Below are 18,480 nucleotides of genomic sequence, written 5' to 3' on the forward strand. Positions count from 1 at the left end.
GAGGAAGGAAGGAAGGGAGGAAGGAAGGAAGGGAGGAAGGAAGAGGAAGGAAGAAAGCAATGAAAGAAGGGAGGGAAGGAGGGAGAGAAGGAAGAAAGAGTTGCAGGAGAATAGGAAGAAAGAAGAAAAATTCTTGGGTCTGCTATTAACAGAAATGCTATTGAGTTTTAATTTTTGTGAAAAGAATTCAGTCCAGCATCTCATTAGACTTGTAAATGTACATTTTAAATGGAAACATTCTTTTGAACATGAGAGCAGTTTACTGCCTTATCCTGGCACAAGTGAGGTCATAAACTGTGAGAATTTTAATTTAAGGAAAAGTTTAAAGGCTATTGTGGTTTGCCAAGATTATGTTTCATAAAAATTTCTTAAATGTTTATTTGTCAACAACTTATATGATTATCTCAAATTAATATGATAGTAAAATCAAACCTTTTAATACTTTGGGGAAAACATTGAACATTCTTCTCTTATGCCTTAAAGCTATGCCAGTAAAGCAAAGACTCTAGATATTTAGACAGTGACTGAGAAAGTAAAGGGAGAGAAAGGGAGAAATAAAGTGAGACAGAGAAGGAGATAGGTATCAAGAGAGACAGAAACAGAGATAGAAATGAACAGAGATATAAAGGGAATCAGACAGATAGAGGCAGAAACAGAAACAGAGACAGAGACAGAAGAGAGTGAGAAATTGATTTTGTAGCCAGCCTCAAAGACTCTCACCCAGAATTATTCTTGTAGGCTCTCCAATGTGACCCATGAGAGCCTTTGTTATGAGGTTCTCATCCTTTTCCAGGATTATGTAATGTTGAGTAACATTATATTGAGTTTAAGTTTTTATTCACTTTGGAATGACTTGGTGACTTTGGCCTGCCCTATGTGTACTGGATCACATCTCTCAGGAGTTCTGGGGTCCTCTGGAAAGCTGTTCTTGAATCAAATCCAAAGTACTGGGCCAGAATATAGGTAGGAGCAGAGAATCTCCACAAGAGTCACCTTCTCTATCAAGCATTGTTTAATTTTTCTTCCAAATATCTGCTTAAATAATCATCCCATTAGTTGATCAACAAATGCTTATGAGCAAGAGTGTCACATGCTAATAAAAAGGATCATTAATTCATACATAAAGATAATTGCATGCCACCACTTATAAGAAATTATCAAATGTAATGTTATATATGAAAAAATACTTGCTACTGGCCTTGAAGTCTTGTTCTGGTTGCACTGGGGAATGCTGTGGACTACTGGTTGATAACTCTGTTTATGAGCATCTGCTTTGGGGAAGCAGGGATTTACATAATGATCTAAGATTGGCATGATCATTGATCTTTGGTATATCGTTTGAGCTCTACCACTATAAAATAGCTAGCTTGGGTAATGTTGACCCTATTTTGTGAAGAGGGAAACTGAGGGACAGGGACTTGCTGATGATCTCACAGAAAACAACTATGACAGTAGAAATAACACAAGCTCTGAGGATAGAGAGCCATAGTTCAAATCTCATCTCTATCATTTAAATTACTTTCTACAGGACATTGGGCAAATCACTTTCCTTCCCTGGCTTTCAGTTACCTCAACTGTAAAATAAGGCAGTGGATTAGTTGACCCCAAAGGTCCATTTCATCTCTAGATTTATTATTTTAACATCTAAAGACTGTACTGACTCCACATCTAATAACTCATGCAACACAGAATGCTACTTCTCTGCCTTTTTTTTCATGAGTTCAAATACTCAAAAAGTAAAATTCAACCAATAATGATTAAGTACCTATTCTGTATAAGGAACCATAGACAGGACTTGGAAGAAGTTTTTAAATCACATCAGTGTGTCATGGAACCCTTCAATGATCTGGTGAAGCTTATGGAATCCTTCTCAGAAGAATCGTTTAAAATGTATAAAGTAAAATACATAAGGTTATCAAGGGAACCAATTATATTGGAATGAACTTATCAAAACATTTAAACAAAAAACAAAAAGAAAAGTTCCTGAACTATAAGGAATATACTAGGGAGTACAAAAATAAAAATGGCAGCCAGCCCCTTAATCTCATGGGGAAGGAGAGGAATAGCCTGTGTAGTCATAATTCCACTGTTACATTATATGTACTTTGTATCTCCTTATCTGTGAAAATGCTATACTTGCCCTAAAGAGCAAAGAGTATTCCATTTGTGTGTTTGTATCTCTAAGTCCTATCATATTATCTTGCACATAGCATATTAACTTTGTTCATTTCCCTTTCTAGCTCATTTTATTGTAAGGAAACTGGGTCACAAACAAGGTTAAGAGACTTGCTCAGGGTCACATAGCTAATTAGTGTGTAAGGCTAGATTTGAACTCAGGTTTTTCTGCACCACCCAGAAACATGTCTGAAGTGTAGCATGTTTTCATTCTATACACACTCATTTTTAGCCCATCAGTCAATAAGAGAATCCATCAATAAATAAGCAAATGAAGCAGATAATTCACACAGAATGGTAGGCAAACATCCACTCTATGTAATAGGATCCAGACTAAAAGGAGCCAATTGATTAAATGCCAGCTCAGTTTATTTCCACAACTTGACTACAAGAAATCGTCACCTAGTACAGTGATGGCAAACCTATGGCATAGGTGCCAAAGATGGCACACAGAGTGCTCACTGTTGGCATGTGTGCCCTACACCCCCCCCCAACTAAGTTCATTACTAAAGAGGCAGAGGGACTCGGGCACAGCTGCTCCCCTCTCCCTCTTCACTGTGCCTGACAACATTTTTCCCATCCCCACCCCATTGCCCAGCTGCCAATGGGAGCCCATGAAGGTAAGGTGAGTGGCTCACAGGTGGCAGAGCTGGTGGGGAGCAGAGTTCTCAGACTGCTCCCCTCCTACTCTCTATACTCACTGAGGACATTCCTCACTTCACCCACCTCTCTGCCCAGCAGCTAAGTGGGAGAGCTTCCTACCTCTCCTGTGTGGGATAAGGGTGGGACACGGTACACCTGGCACACAGTGAGTGGATGGAGCACAGCACGTGGTCTCTAAGGACAGGACACATGGTCTTTAAAAGATTTGCCATCACTGGCCTAGTACTTACTAACACAGGGAGAATCTTTCATTTATTTATTTGTTTGTTTGTTTATTTCTTTATTTTTACATGATTCATGTTTTTACTTTCCCCTTCACTCCATGGCCAACATGCATTTCCACTAGTTTTAACATGTGTCATCAATCAAGACTTATTTATATATTATTGATAGTTGCTTTGGTGTGGTCCTTTCAAGTCTACATCCCCAATCATGTCAGCATCAACCCATGTGTTCAAGCAGTTCTTTTTCTTCTGTGTTTCCACTTCTGTAGTTCTTCCTCTGAATGTGGGTAGTGTTCTTTTCCATAAATCCCTCAGAATTGTCCTGGGTCATTGCATTACTGTTAGTATACAAGTCCATTACATTAGATTTTAGCACAGTGTATCAGTCTCTGTGTACAATGTTCTTCTGGCTCTGCTCCTTTCACTCTGCATCGATTCCTGGAGGTCATTCCAGTTCACATGGAATTCCTCCAGTTAATTATTCCTTTGAGCACAATAGTATTCCTTTACCAGGATATACTACAATTTGTTCAGCCATTCCCCAATTGAAGGGCATACCCTTGTTTTCCAATTTTTTGCCACTTCAAAAATGCGGCTATAAATAATTTTGTACAAGTCTTTTTATCTGTGATCTCTTTTGGGTACAAACCCAGCAATGGAATGGCTGGATAGAAGGCCAGGCAGTCTTTTAGACTTCTTTAGGCATAGTTTCAAATTGCCATCCAAAATGGTTGGATCAGTTCACAACTCCACCAGCAATGCATTAATGTCCCAATTTGGCCAAATCCCCTCCAAAATTTATTACTCTCACCTGCTATCATTTTAGCCAATCTGCTAGGTGTGAAGTGATACCTCAGTCTTGTTTTGATTTGCATTTCTCTAATTATTAGACATTTAGAACATTTTCTCATATGCTTATTGATAGTTTTGATTTCTTTATCTGAAAATTGCCTATTCATGTCCCTTACCCATTTATTAATTGGGGAATGGCTTGTTTTTTTATGCAATTGATTTAATTCCTTGTGTATTTAAGTAATTACACCTCTGTCAGAGTTTTTTGTTATGAAGATTTTTTCCCAGTTTATTGTCTTTCCCTGCTCTTTAAATCTATAAAATTGGGCTGTGTCTTTATAAAGGTTTGTAAAGTCAAAAGACAGATAAAATAGAAGGAAACATGAAATATCTCACTGAGAAACTGACAGATCAAAAACAAACAAAATTGACAAAGTACTGGTCAATCTAATTTAAAAAAAGGAAGGAAGAAAACCAAATCATCAGTATCAAAGATGAAAAGGGAGACCTCACATGTAATGAAGAGGAAATCAAAGCAATCATTAAAAGTTATTTTGCCCAATTATGTGGCAGTAAATATAGCAAATTAGGTGAGATGGATGAATATTTACAAAAATATAAATTGCTTAGATTAACAGTAGAAGAAATAGAATACTGAAATAATCCCATATCAGAAAAAGAAATTGAACAATCCATCAAAGAGCTCCCTAAGAAAAAATGCCCAGGACCAGATGGATTCACAAGTGAATTCTATCAAACCTTCAAAGAACAAATAATTCCAATACTACACAAATTATTTGACATAATAAGCAAAAAAAGGAGTCTTACCAAACTCCTTTTATAATATAAATATGGTACTGATCCCAAAGCCAGGTAGACCAAAAACAGAGAAAGAATACTACAGACCAATTTCCTTAATGAATATAGATGCAAAAATCTTAAACAGAATACTAGCAAAAAGATTCCAGCAAGTGATCACGAGGGTTACTCATTATGATCAGGTTGGATTTATACCAGGAATGCAAAGATGGTTCAATTTTAGGAAAACCATATGACTGACCATTTTAACAAGCAAACCAACAAAAATCACATAAGTATCTCAATAAATGCTGAAAGAGCCTTTGATAAAATACAACACTCATTCCTTTTAAAAACACTAGAAAGTATAGGAATTTTCTATTAGTAATAGTAACAATAATACTAATAATGATAATCAATAGTAATATTGCACTTTAAGATTTGCTAGTTAATATATTATACACATTTATGTATTTAGCTATTTGTAAGTTTATCATCTGTCTTTATATATTATGTTTGTCAGGCTATCTGTCTATTTATATTATGTAAAGAGAGTATCTCAAAAACAATAAGTAGTTTTAAGCTATCAAATGCCTTAAGATTTTTGGATATCCTATATCTATATCTATTATCCTTTTATATTCGCAATAACTCAGCAGAATGCAAGTCTTTTGTTATCCCATTTTACAGATAAAGAAACTGAGGTAGACTGTTACAATACAATCTTTGCAGATATTAATTATTTGGTTAGACTTCATGACACTCTACTTAAAATAGAGGTAAGTAGGTGGCACAGTTCAGAGAGCACTTTGAAGAGTTAGGAATGCTAGAATTTAAACCTACCTTCACACAATTTCCAAATCCAAAAAATATGGTATACACTACATCATTCTGTCACCATCCCACCATATATAGTTTTAATTAGTACCAAATAATATTTATGATTACGGGATTGTGCTATATTTTAAAGAATGGGAATGTGATTGTTCTCCTAGTCCTCCTTTTATATTTTCCCTCATTATTTTCCTTGATACTCTACAAGATCTGTTCCTCCAAAAGAATGGGTTATTTTGCTCTATAAAAAAATCCCCTTGGAAATTTCATTAGTTTAACATTAAATCTGTTCAAGAATTTTGGTGGCATTTTGTATATTTACATATACGTATTGTGTGTGTGTGTGTGTGTGTGTGTATATATATATATATACTTATATAATATGTTACATGCATATATGTTTGAGTGTTTCTTTGTTTCTTTAAGGAGCATTTTTTAATTTTAGCTATATTATTGATTTACTTTATGGGAGATTAACTACTACATATGCATAACATTTAGCAATTATTTTGAATGGAATTTCCCTTTCTGTTATTTCCTCAAAAATCCTTGGTTTTGTTATTGATGTATAAATATTCTCTTGTTCTTTGAGAGTTTACATTGTAATTTTGCATTGTTACTTTGCTGAAGCTTCTGTCTCAATTCATTTTTTTAAGTCTCTAAGAAATTGTAAATAAATCTATCACGTCATCTGTAATTAGAGATAATTTTATAACTTCTTTCCCAAACCCCTATGCCATTTTTTCCTCCTCTCTAATTGTTACTTGACATTTCTATAACTATGGTAACATCTGGAAAATGGAACATCCTTGCTCCACTCATTTATTCAGAAAGTTCTGAGAATTTTTCCATTGTGTATCATTCAGCTTTTAATTTCAGATAGACTACTTTGTCATACTAAAATATCCTTCTATATCTATGCTTTTGTATAACTAGAAATGGATACCATACTTTATAAAATTACATCATCACTTTTTCTATATCTAATGATATAATCATGTGGTTTGAGGTGGTTATGTTTTTTATATAATTATGTCAAAAGGTAAAGTTATGGCTAAAATATTTATGTATGCTCTAGTCTAAATTCAACTTTATCATAGTAAATGATTCTTTATGGCTTTTGGTTTTCAGGTATATGGATTTCAAGTACTTCTTAAAATCAATATTCACTAATATTAATATTTAAGAAGTTTGTCATTTATTTTATCCTCCCATTGTTTAGATATCAAGAAGATAACTTCATAATAGCAATTTATATTATATGTTGTATATTATTTGCACATTTTCTAAAATAATGACCTATTATTCTTGTATTCATTGAAATATACTTTATTGACATACCCTTCTTTGATATATATATGTGGTGTTATTTTTACATTGTTATATGTTGTTTGTCCTGATTTTAAAGAGGACTGGTGCTGATTGGTGCATGAATTGTATTTGAGTGAGGCAATGTTATGCAAAGTCATTGCCTTCATTTTCTCTTCCAGTGTCTTCAATGTCCAGTGGCAAGATGAAAGACAGTATGACTGGTGATGGCTTGAGGTGCAAAAGACGACCTTAGCATATGCCATGTTGACCAAGTTCTAAGTGCTCCACAGCATCAACTTCAGCCATCTTTATCATCACCATTGGAACAAATTATTCTCATGCACCCATTCTACCAGAGGAAATCTTCACATGCCTGAGTCAGGCATCTCCATAACTCAATAACAGGTTTGAAGACTATCAGCTACCCTCAATCTGGTTTAGCCCATCTGCCAAAACTATTTCATCAGGTGAGGCCACTGAGCATGCTACAGCTTCTTGGACCCCTAGGTTAGAATTGAGTAACAAATAAACACCAAAGGTATATGAGCAGCCCTGTAAAGCCCACATGCCGGAAATGCTAAATCTCCCTAAACATCCTATACACCCCATATATTGTTATATACTGTGGTAAAGGCTTGCCTACTAGAGTCTCCCAACATATTGGCTGGGCTAGTTCTTTTCCTTAAAAGATATAGAAAGTGTACTTGATATTTAATTAGCTCCAGCTACTAGGGTTGGAGCAATCGATATAGCTTCCTGAGAGCACTCAAGAATCAGATATGCTGAATCAATAGATTTTAATCTGGAATCTATACTGATCATTTCCCAGGGACACTATGATTTCTACTTTTATGGGGAGCAAGAGGAGAACTGAATCAATGATGAATTATCTCCTGAATATTCTTTCCTTGTTCTAAAAATCATTCCCCTTCTTTGGCTATTTAAACGTCTCTTTCAAAACTTATGGTTGAACTACGAATGTTTCTTTTTCTTTTAGTCTGAAACCTGAAGTCACAGGAATTATTATATATGTCTATTATGAGTAATATTGCTAATATCATTTTACTTTATTGTTGTTTCTCCTTGCTGTTTATTATTTGCTTGGCCATTGTTTGAATGGTATGGATATGTACATACTGCTATTTTGTTTGCATGTTTTATTTTGTTCTTAAAGATATATTTAGTCACTGAAGCAAAAAATCAAGTGGAGCTTTGCATCGTGATTATCTATTATCTATAATTGTAAAAACAGATTCAATGTACTCTGAGAAATCTTCAAAGACAGAGAAAAAATACTGTCCACAGGAATTAATGTAATCCAGATTGGTATTGCTGCTCAACTTGTTAAACCACAGGTACCTGTCATTCTATACAAGACACTTTGGGAAGACTTAGACAGTTGTCTATCCTGAGGAAACTTCAACAGTTATCTGCCATAGCAAATTAGTCTATTGAAATGTCAATTTACTTTCATGAAAGAATGAACAAGTTAAGTTTCAGATTGAAGAGGAGACATTTTAAGATAGCTGAGTCTCATTTTTATTCTATAGAAAAGACATTCTGTGGAGAGGATATTCTGAGTGCAATTCCTGAGACACTATAAATGCATTCCTGATAAAAAGAAATTGTTGGATTGTGGTTTCAGTGTTTTGGAGTTGTTGTAATCATTGGTGAGGGTCATCTCTGGCAATGACTTTTCTGATATATTATATGGTTATTCTTTGTGTCAAATATCAATTATTTGTTAGTGTTAATAAATTATATAACTAAAAACATTCAGATTTGTCTAATTCTTTAGTTTGTCTATATATGAAAATGAAAGAAAAAACTTACTGATTTTTTTATGGTACATACACATACAACAGAACAGAAATATAGAGCTAATTAATCAATAAGAGATTTTGTCTTTTGGTGAATTATGAGGAAATATAAGAATCTACTCAACTAAACGGTATGCACTTGTCATGTTTGTCCTCAAGAATAAATGGGAAAGGGGGTAGGTGGGTACCTCAGTGGATTGAGAGTCAGGCCTAGAGACGGGAGGTCCTAGGTTCAAATCCAGCCTCAGACACTTCCCAGCTGTGTGACCCTGGGCAAGTCACTTGACCCCCATTGCCCACCCTTACCACTCTTCCACCTAAGAGCCAATATACAGAAGTTAAGGGTTTAAAAAAAAGAATAAATGAGAAGTAGTGCTCATACCCAGGTCACCATTCCCGTGGTGACTCCCTGTGAAGTAGCATGGATGGCACACATGTATACTACATATATATGTGTGTGTGGTTGTTGTCTAAACATAAAGGATAAGTACATCAATGGAACTAATAATAGATTTTAATCTGGAATCTATACTGATCATTTCCCAGGAACACTATGATTTCTACTTTTATGGGGAGCAAGAGGAGAACAGTGTCTGTGTGCTGAGTTTTTCCTCTCTCTCCCAGAAGGACATGGAGCTATATTGGCTTTTTATTGTTGTTGTAGTTAAATCATTTTTCAGTGGTGTCTGACTCTGTTCTACCATTTGGGGTTTTCTTGGCAAAAATACTGAAATGGTTTGTCATTTCCTTCTCCAGCTTATTTTACAGATGGTGAACTGAGGCAAACAGGATTACGTGACTTGACTAGGGTCACACAGTTAGTAAATATTTGAGGTCTAATTTGAATTCTAAAGAGGAATTTTCCTCACTCTAAGCTTGAGGGTCTAACCACTGCAGTATTTAACTACCTACCATAGTATCTACCACACTTCAAATAGATAGATAGATAGATAGATAGATAGATAGATAGATAGATAGATANCTACCACACTATAGATAGATAGATAGATAGATAGATAGATAGATAGATAGATAGATAGAGATATAGAGATATATGATATAGTTTAGGCATACAATAAGGCGATTAGAATAAAAGGCATTTACCTGGATTGCTCACAGGGGACAAATAATACTTAGCTTACTCTCACTATCTTACGTAATCTCCCACCAAATGCTGGTTGTACAAAAAGCCAATATGCCTCATCATTAAAACAAACAAATCAAAATGAAGAAAGAAGATGAAAATAGATCAAAGAATATATAGGAGTAAATGAGTTATTCAGGTGAGAGAAAAAACAAGGTCTCAGCACTAGTAAGGAGAAAGGAAATAGCTTTAAGTAGGGGTTTGGGGGAGAACTAGTTTTTAGCAATCTCTAAGGTCACAGGTACTGATAATCAATTGGCAGATTGTGACATGGTTCTCCATATGTGAATCTTCAAGGAGATTTATTATACACCATTCAAAACTCCAAGGTTTTCTCCCTTGACAGTCTGACCCAAAGTCCTCTAAAAAGATTCTATCTCTTCTCACTTATGAAACTATACAGCATCATCAACTGAGAAGTCTCCCAGCTAATCGAGAGTCATGTCTTGCCCCATAAGTGGACTACAGAGGTTATAGGGCTCTCCACTAGAGGAAGAAGGAAAACATTCCAGGCCTTGGAAAGTAGGATTACATAAACACATTGTAAGAATTAAATTTTAATAGTTTGAGTAAAACACATGAAAATTATAAATAATATGGTAGTTGCTTATTTAAAGTATTATTGCTCAAAGCTGAAATGACTTTTAATAGCATTTATTTACAAAAGAGGTAGAAAGAGTAGAGAAATACAAAAGATAGAGAGGATATTTTAGCCTATCTAACTCAATATTGCTCTAGTGCACCATTCAGGCAGGATTTTTTGACCCTCAATTAGAATTAAATTCTCTCCAGAAGTCAGGAAAGGAAAGCCAGCTATTCACTCACCCAAGTTCCCTTCAAGAGGTAGGTCAAGACAATTACTCTAGCTGAAGAATACTCCTGAGGCCAATTTTCTTCTTGAAATCCACTTTCTTCTTGAAGCCAACTTTTTTCTTGAAGCTGACTCCCCAACACCAGAAATTCAGGGTCCTTTATGGTGGCTTCTTGTCCCTTCCCCTCTTCACAAGATCCAAGCCCAGTTTCCAAATTGCCTAGACAAATTGCCCAGGGGGGCATTGTCTGTGGAATTCATTTCTCACCTTCTGGAGTTGTAAATTCTCATCAAAAGGGTTCACAGATTCCTGGACAATTGAGTTTTTGAGGGTGTGAATTCTCTAAGTGGTTTGAGAGGTTCTCCACCTAGTTCAGAGCTTTTGTTGATTCAGTGAAAAGGTAGACAAAGGAGAGTTAATCCTTTCTTCACAATCCAGTGAGGTACTAAATAGGGGTACTTAAGTTATTGTTAACCAAAGTATTAATTCCAACTAGGAAAAGAGAATAAAGGATTCCCCTTTTGCAAGTGTAAACTCAGAATAGACAAAGAGAACCAAGAATTTCCTTTTACACATGCAAGTATGAATGTATGTATGTGTGTATATATATAATTTCTGTGATCATTATATGAATAGATTCTATATAAAGAAGCAAGGGTATGTGTATATATTATAATTTTTCATAAACACATGTAATTTCACAACCATTATATTAAAATATAACAAATAAAAAGCAAAGCTGAATAATAGTTTTACTCTTCCAACCTGTGCTGAATTAATTAGCTTTGGACAATATTTCTGCCTATGGGATGTCAAAGGAAGTAATTTATATGGTAAAGAGAATGGAGAAGAGAAACATGGCCCCACTATTAAAGAGTCTAGACTAAAATGGCAGTCCTTACTGAATTTCCTTTTTTTCATCTGCCAGCCATGTCAGATAAAGACATGAGATTTTCTCCTTGTCTTAGGAGCAGCCTTACCAATAATTTGATCAACTAAGGCACTTGTTGAGTATCTACTACATTCTAGTTACTATACTAGGAATAATAACCCCCAAAAAGGAAACAGTCTCAACCTTCAAGGAGCTTATATTCTAATGGCAACTCTATAATTCCATAGTTGGAAGTAATCTCATTCACTATTTATTTCAACCAACATGCTCAAATAAACCTTTCTTACAAGATATTCATCAACTGGACATCCAGCCCTTTTAAATGGCCTTCAAAGAGAGTAATCTCATTACTGCCCAAAACAACCCATTACACGTTGAAATACTTAGAGCTTTTAATAGATCTGTGATCTTGATAAAATGGGTATGTTTCTCATAGAGGGCAGTTTTCAATCCATTTAGACTTTTTAAACAGTGCTGCTCTTATGTCTGCTTTAATTCTCCATAGTCTGTCCTTTTCCCATGTTCTGAGAACATATTCACCTCAAATTAAATCAGTTCGGCCTGGTATCATCATCATAAAATAAATATTAATGTAGTTTTTAACTTTCAAAGCTAAAAGTTATACTATAACATTTTTGGGAAATCTTGTTTTAAATCACTTCCATTCTCTGAGATTTGGTTTACTTCTCTATAAATTGAGAGGTTTGGAATATGATTCTTAAGTTTCCTTCAAGTTGGAAATATCATGGTGCCAAACATTTTTCAGTTTGTTGTTAATACAAGGTAATCACAAAAGCTTATATACACCTTGCATTCAATGCAGAATCTTGTAATCAAAGAAAAAGATAAGGCAGAAAACCCACTTCCAAAGTCCCCTTAGGTCTGTCCTTGATGTCTGAGTGTTGACTCATAACATATCTGTGTTGGTGTTACAATGGGGATGTCACTCAGAGATACTGAAAATATTGAATTCAGCTATTTTTATAAAAGAACCTATTAGCCCTCCCAAGAATACATGTTTCACTGATTAATAAGTTGATATAAAATTTGTGGTAGTGAAAATTGTTCCATTAACTTCCAAGGAGTCCATTGGTATATTTAAGAAGATAAGTAATTAAAAACCTATTTTGATATAAGTGGTTTGACTAAATAGAACACCATTTCTACAAATGTGAAACTCCCTGGAAAAATTAAGAAGAGATGACAAAACTTTTAAAGCAACTATCCTTAATGTGAAGTATGTGAATTCAAAAAAAAAAGATATTTATTTCAATAGAATTGATTTCCTTTGTACTCTTATGTATTTTATTTGATACATTTATAAAATGATTCTGAGAAAGGACCTATAAACTTCAGGTATTCCATGGGAAACAGCATTGAAAGGGATCAAAAGAGTAGTCATCTAAATTTCTTTAAGACTTTTCAAAGATCTTTGATTTTCTAAAAGTGCAGAAACTAGAACTCGTTTCTCTGTCTAATTTTTTTTTTTACTTATATTAACTTCTAAAACGTTAGATTTATTTTGATCCTAACACTTGCTAATCATCTACTCTACTCCAAACTTGACTACCTGGATGGGCCTTGGAAGAGTCATTTCATTTCTCTGACTCAGTTTCCTTTTCTATTAAGTAAGGGTGTTGGATTAGATATCTCAAGGTTCCCTCCCAGCTCTTAATCTATGTGTTAGACAAGCAGGTGTGTGCTGTTGGGGCTGCTACATTATAAAACCCAGAAATGCATCACTAAAAAGAATTCTCATTATTCTACACCTGGTTCCAATCAGTGTATCCAAATGTTGCCCTCCTTAATGTTAAAGTAAACCCATACAATAGAAATGGCATGTATTTGATGCTAGCTTTCTATGATGTGAGTTAGCTAACCTGGTGAATAGTTTACTATGCCTACCTCTTAATATATCAAGCAGATTGTGGAAGGTTTGAAACATTCAAGATTGCTTGGCAAAACTATAGAAAATTAAGAGGTTTTCCAGTATAACAAAGTGCAGATCTCTATCTCTTCCTTCTCCTCACCCTACTTTCCTTACCTTCAAGTGTATTTTACAACACTCAGTGTTTCTGAGATCAAACATATTTTCCTCAGTGGTGATGTAAATCAAATCAGTCCAGTTAGAGAATTGTATGAGAAATTTTGAAAGCACTAAACCTTAGTAACATGGCTTAGTTGTCTGGGTAAGGTGTGAAGGTATTGAGAAAAAAGGAATTCAAATGCTTTGGGTGAGTGGGGTAAAGAGGAAGAGAAAGAAAAAAGGAAGAGGAAGAAGAAGAAAAGAGGAGAAGAAGAAAAGGAAGGAGAAGGGGAAAAAGAAGGAAGAGGAGGAGGAAGAGGAGAAAGAAGAGGAAGAAGGAGGAGGATGAAGATAAAGAGAAGAAAGAAAAAAGAGAGAAGGAAGGAAGAAAAAAGCAATAGAAGAGGTAGAAACTAAAGAAACAACTAAGAAGATTTTAAAGTGCTTTGACTTTTTCTGGGATTGTTAGTTCTCAGAGCTTACTTTGGTCATGGAAAAGTTGATGGCAATATTATTTCTCTTAAATAGTTGATACTCAATTGGCTCAGAACTTTAAGTATACCTCTGTAGTGCTTTCCCTGCCTGGGCCACATGCCCTTTTCCTGATCACTTTCTGACCCCCTCCAAGTTTGTTGGAAGTGCACTTTCACACTTCACTCAGAGAATAGGGAATGTGCTTAACCTCTCTGCCAGGGGAATTAATTACCTGCAGTTCTCAGTTCAGGGTGAAAGTCTTATCTGCTTTCTTTGGCAGCAAAACTTTGCTGCAAAACATTAACTAGTTTTGAAGTTTTATTGTCTCCATCCACACACCCCACCCCCATCCAAATTTTAATTGTGTCTGGTTAACACAGCCTTATTTCAGTAGGTAATCTCATTGCTATTATGGTGTAAATAATGAAAACAATCACAATGAATTAATCAATGAAATAAAACTTTATATTCCAAGCTGGGCAAGGGCTTAAAGACCTTGGCTTTTACTAGGTGTTACTGAATTTAAGTAGGCTGCATGAAGTAGAATCAATGCTATTTAAAGGGAGAGACAGACAGACAGACAGAGACAGAGACAAAGAGAGAGACAGAGAGAGTTCATTTTCCAAAATAGATTATTCATTTTATTTAATCAGATCCAGATGATAAGACTAATATTTCTGATGGAATCCCAACCTCAAAACACCATACCCCAAGGCAGGAGGAGAGGAAGAAATAATAGGATTTCACTATGAATGGTTCCCACAACAACTGGATTTACTTGATTTTCAGGGAAATTAAAATGGTTAAATGGTTTAGATAAGGGGAGAGAAAATAAGGAAGTTCATCATTAATGGGGAAATGTGTTTTCAGCTTTTTTGGAGAAATAGACCTCTTTGGCCTTCTGTTATTCTAATGATTTTTTTTTCTGTAACCAAAATGAACTGGTTACCAAGTGAACTAATTAAGGCCACAACACTAGGAGAGAGCTATAAATTTAGTAAGTGCTTAATGAGTATTTGTTGAATGCAAGGGTGAGCAATTGAAATAACCAGCAACTAGCAGTAATAGAGAGGAGTACATGGAAACTAGTATCCATTCTGATGTTTTATTGTGCCCCATTATACCTCCTCCATTCCAAATTGGCCTGATAATGTGCCTCATGCCTAATTCTCCATGTATTGAGTCCCTGCCTCTGCCCAGGCTGTTATCAAAAATTTAAGCATGTGTATTTCTCACTTCTCCTTTGTAGACTCCCTTTCAGCCATGTCAAATTCTTTGTGACACGATTTGGGGTTTTCTTGGTAATGATACTGGAGTGCTTTGCCATTTTCTTCTCTAGCTCATTTTTCAGATGAGGAAACTGAGGCAAACAGAATTTGCCCAGGGTCACACAGTTGGTACGTGTCTGGGGCCAAATTTGAACTCAGAAAAATGTCTTCCTAACTGTAGACCAGACATTCTACATATTGCACCACCTAGCTGCCCCTTAGATCCCTCCTAGATTTCCTCAAAGCATAGCTTCACCACCTCTTAACCACCCTCCACCATTTTTTTAGGCCTCTTGAAATTACTTTGCATCTTTAGTCTATATTTTGCATTTATTTATCAATGTACACATATTATCTGCTTAGCTGAATGTAAGCTCCCTGCAGCAGGGGCACTCTCTCTTGGTGCTACTCCAAACACACCCACCAGTTAGGTACTATGATCATAAGAGCACCTCTCAAACTAAAGCTCCTGTGCCTTTATTAACTTTTAAAGATACAATTCACTTTAAGCAAAGATTTCTACAAAAATAACATTTAAGGAATATTAGTAATCAAAAATGTTCCCCATGAATCTGTGGGTAGGCACTTTCCCCAAACCTCACCAGCAAAAAGTGGTGGCCAAAAGATCAAGCCTACAATTAGAACATATTGGGAGGAGCCACATGCTTAGTGAATGCTTATGACCAATGCAACTCAGGCCTCTGATGCTTCAGAGACCTAATATCCTCTGTCATTTTTGCTGTGTCCTCTGACTGCTTCCTTCTGGGTATGTCATCTCTATTTGGCAAGTCATTATCTGATAAGGATCCCAAAGCTACCTCTTGTCAGCCTCTCATTGGAGTCCCTTCTGTTAGACTTGTCTTAGTTGGATACTGCCATGGCAGTAGTGGTGCCAGTGGAGGTGGGGAGGAAAATTCAGTTCTCCTTCCCTTCCTTTCTTCTTTCCCTTTCTTCATTCCTTTTTTCCTCCCTCCCTTCCTTCTTTCTTTCCTTCTTTCCTTCCTTCCTTCCTTCCTTCCTTCCTCCCTTCCTTCCTTCCTCTCCCATTTAGCAATGGTAACACATAACCCAGAATTTTAGTGCAAATCTTGTCCAACAGAAAGTTGGCCAAATATTGATCTGTGAGGAGTAGGAAAATCAGCAAAATGATTTGTCTCACAAATATAATGGGTACAAGAGAAGCTGCCTAAGGACCTCAGGAAAAGAGTTACCTTGACTGAATCTGTTCCCTCAGTTTGTCTCTCTTTCTTTGTAACTACTCTTCTCATTAACAGTCTATTTGTGGGACACTGAGACTAAGGTTTTGGGGGAGATTATTTCATCAATACTGTTCAAGCTAGATTATTTTTCAGCAAATGTCCTTCCTCTGAACAAATTGTTTCAACTAATTGACTATTAAAACTGATACATGAATTGGGAATCTTAAGCTCCAGTTTAGAAGATCATTTGCTCAGAATAGCTTGAATCAAGGGTTGTCAATACCCTGGCTATTCAACATTCAATTGTGAGGTGGTTTTTATTATTACTTTCTGGGGGGAGGGGTTCGGTCACCTTGAGCAGTTGCTATAATAGGAATTCACAGTCTGAGTTCACCTTTATTTTTTTTATTTATTCTACTGTTTGACTTCATTTCCCAAATATAACATCTTAAAAAACAATTCCATTTGAAAAATGTTTTTATTGATCCTTTTTTTTTAATCACCATATTTACTTCAGTATTCTTCCCATCCCCTTACAGAGAGACAGCCCATCTATAAAATGATACCCCAAATAATTTCCTTTTAGGGACACTCTACAGTTCTTATGGGAAATAATGTCAAAAGGGGGTTCTGTTCTGACTTAATCACCCACCACCAAAGCTAATTTGAAAACATCTAAAAAAAGATTTTTAGCTCAGATCTTCCAAGGTCACTGTTAAGTAACATGGGAGTGAATCTGATGAGTGGATTTTAAAGTTTTTAGAGAGAGAAGGACAGAGACAGACAGAGAGAGAGAGAGAGAGAGAGAGAGAGAGAGAGAGTGTGTGTGTGTGTGTGTGTGTGTGTGTGTGTGTTATTACTGCCTTGACCTGGGGGGGGAAATTTTTTTTTATTCTTAAAATGCATTGGAACACTAATGAGGAGAAGTTAAGCCAATGGCAGGGTCCTGCCCGCACTAATCAGCTCTCAAATTCCCTCCTATTATAGACCATATGTCCATTGCCGCTTGGCCAAGATGAGAATCTATAACTGGCAACACTTACTCTGATTGTTCTCATAATGATCAAATAGTAAACCATTTCGACAGAAGTTTTACAAACCTTAATACCATAAACCCAAACTAGTATAAACTGGATCTACCAAGTAAGGTGTTCTCTCTCTGTGTGTGTGTGTGTGTGTGTGTGTGTGTGTGTGTGTGTGTGTGTGTGTTTGTGTCTGATAAAATTAATCCAAAGCACATGAAACTATGTCATTGTGGCTTACTTAGAGTGGATGAAGCCAAATTGATACTTTTGGTCTCTTGGGAAACATTTAAACAGTATAAGGTTAGAAAGATGACTGTATCACCCCATCTAACAAGGCTAGAATTTACAGGCCTCCTGCTATATATAAACTCCCAGGGTTGCATGTTGGGGGAGGAGTCAGTGAAAGAAAGATTTTCCCAATTTTGGTTTTATATACTTTCTCCTAAAACCTCTGGTAGATTTTGGGGGGTTTTGCTTTTCTGGTGGGGCTTTGTCAGGATGGATTTGAACACTCTTCATTTGTTTTCCATTAATGCATGATTCCAAATTTCAGGAACATAAAGGAAAACTGAAAAACACAGAAGGAGAGCCACCAAATTGAATAGTAGAAAGAGCACTGGTTTGGGATATGGAAACTAGGGTTGAAATTCTGGCCTTGTCACTTACCATCTTGTAAGGCTAGACATATGAGGAGTTAAACGTGGGCCCACAGAGATTCAGTGACTCGTTCAAGTCGACACAGGATAGTTGGGTCACTTTATATTGTTTGATATTGTTTGACTCCACCTCCAAGGTCCTAGGCCAGTCTAAATTAATAAATGTATATTACCAATGATGAGTTGATATGAAATATGTCACCAATGACTTGAAAAAGGAAAGGGGTCAGTCATGAAGCTAGAGTAAATTATGACACACCGGTTATGCCCTGAAATAGGAAAAAGTCCCAGAGAATATCTTTGAGTATATTGGCTAGATTCTCTTTGTAGTTTCTATGGGAAGATGAGGATAAGAACTATGAAAGTG

This window comes from Gracilinanus agilis, chromosome 6, assembly GCF_016433145.1.
Source record: "Gracilinanus agilis isolate LMUSP501 chromosome 6, AgileGrace, whole genome shotgun sequence".
Taxonomy (NCBI): domain Eukaryota; kingdom Metazoa; phylum Chordata; class Mammalia; order Didelphimorphia; family Didelphidae; genus Gracilinanus; species Gracilinanus agilis.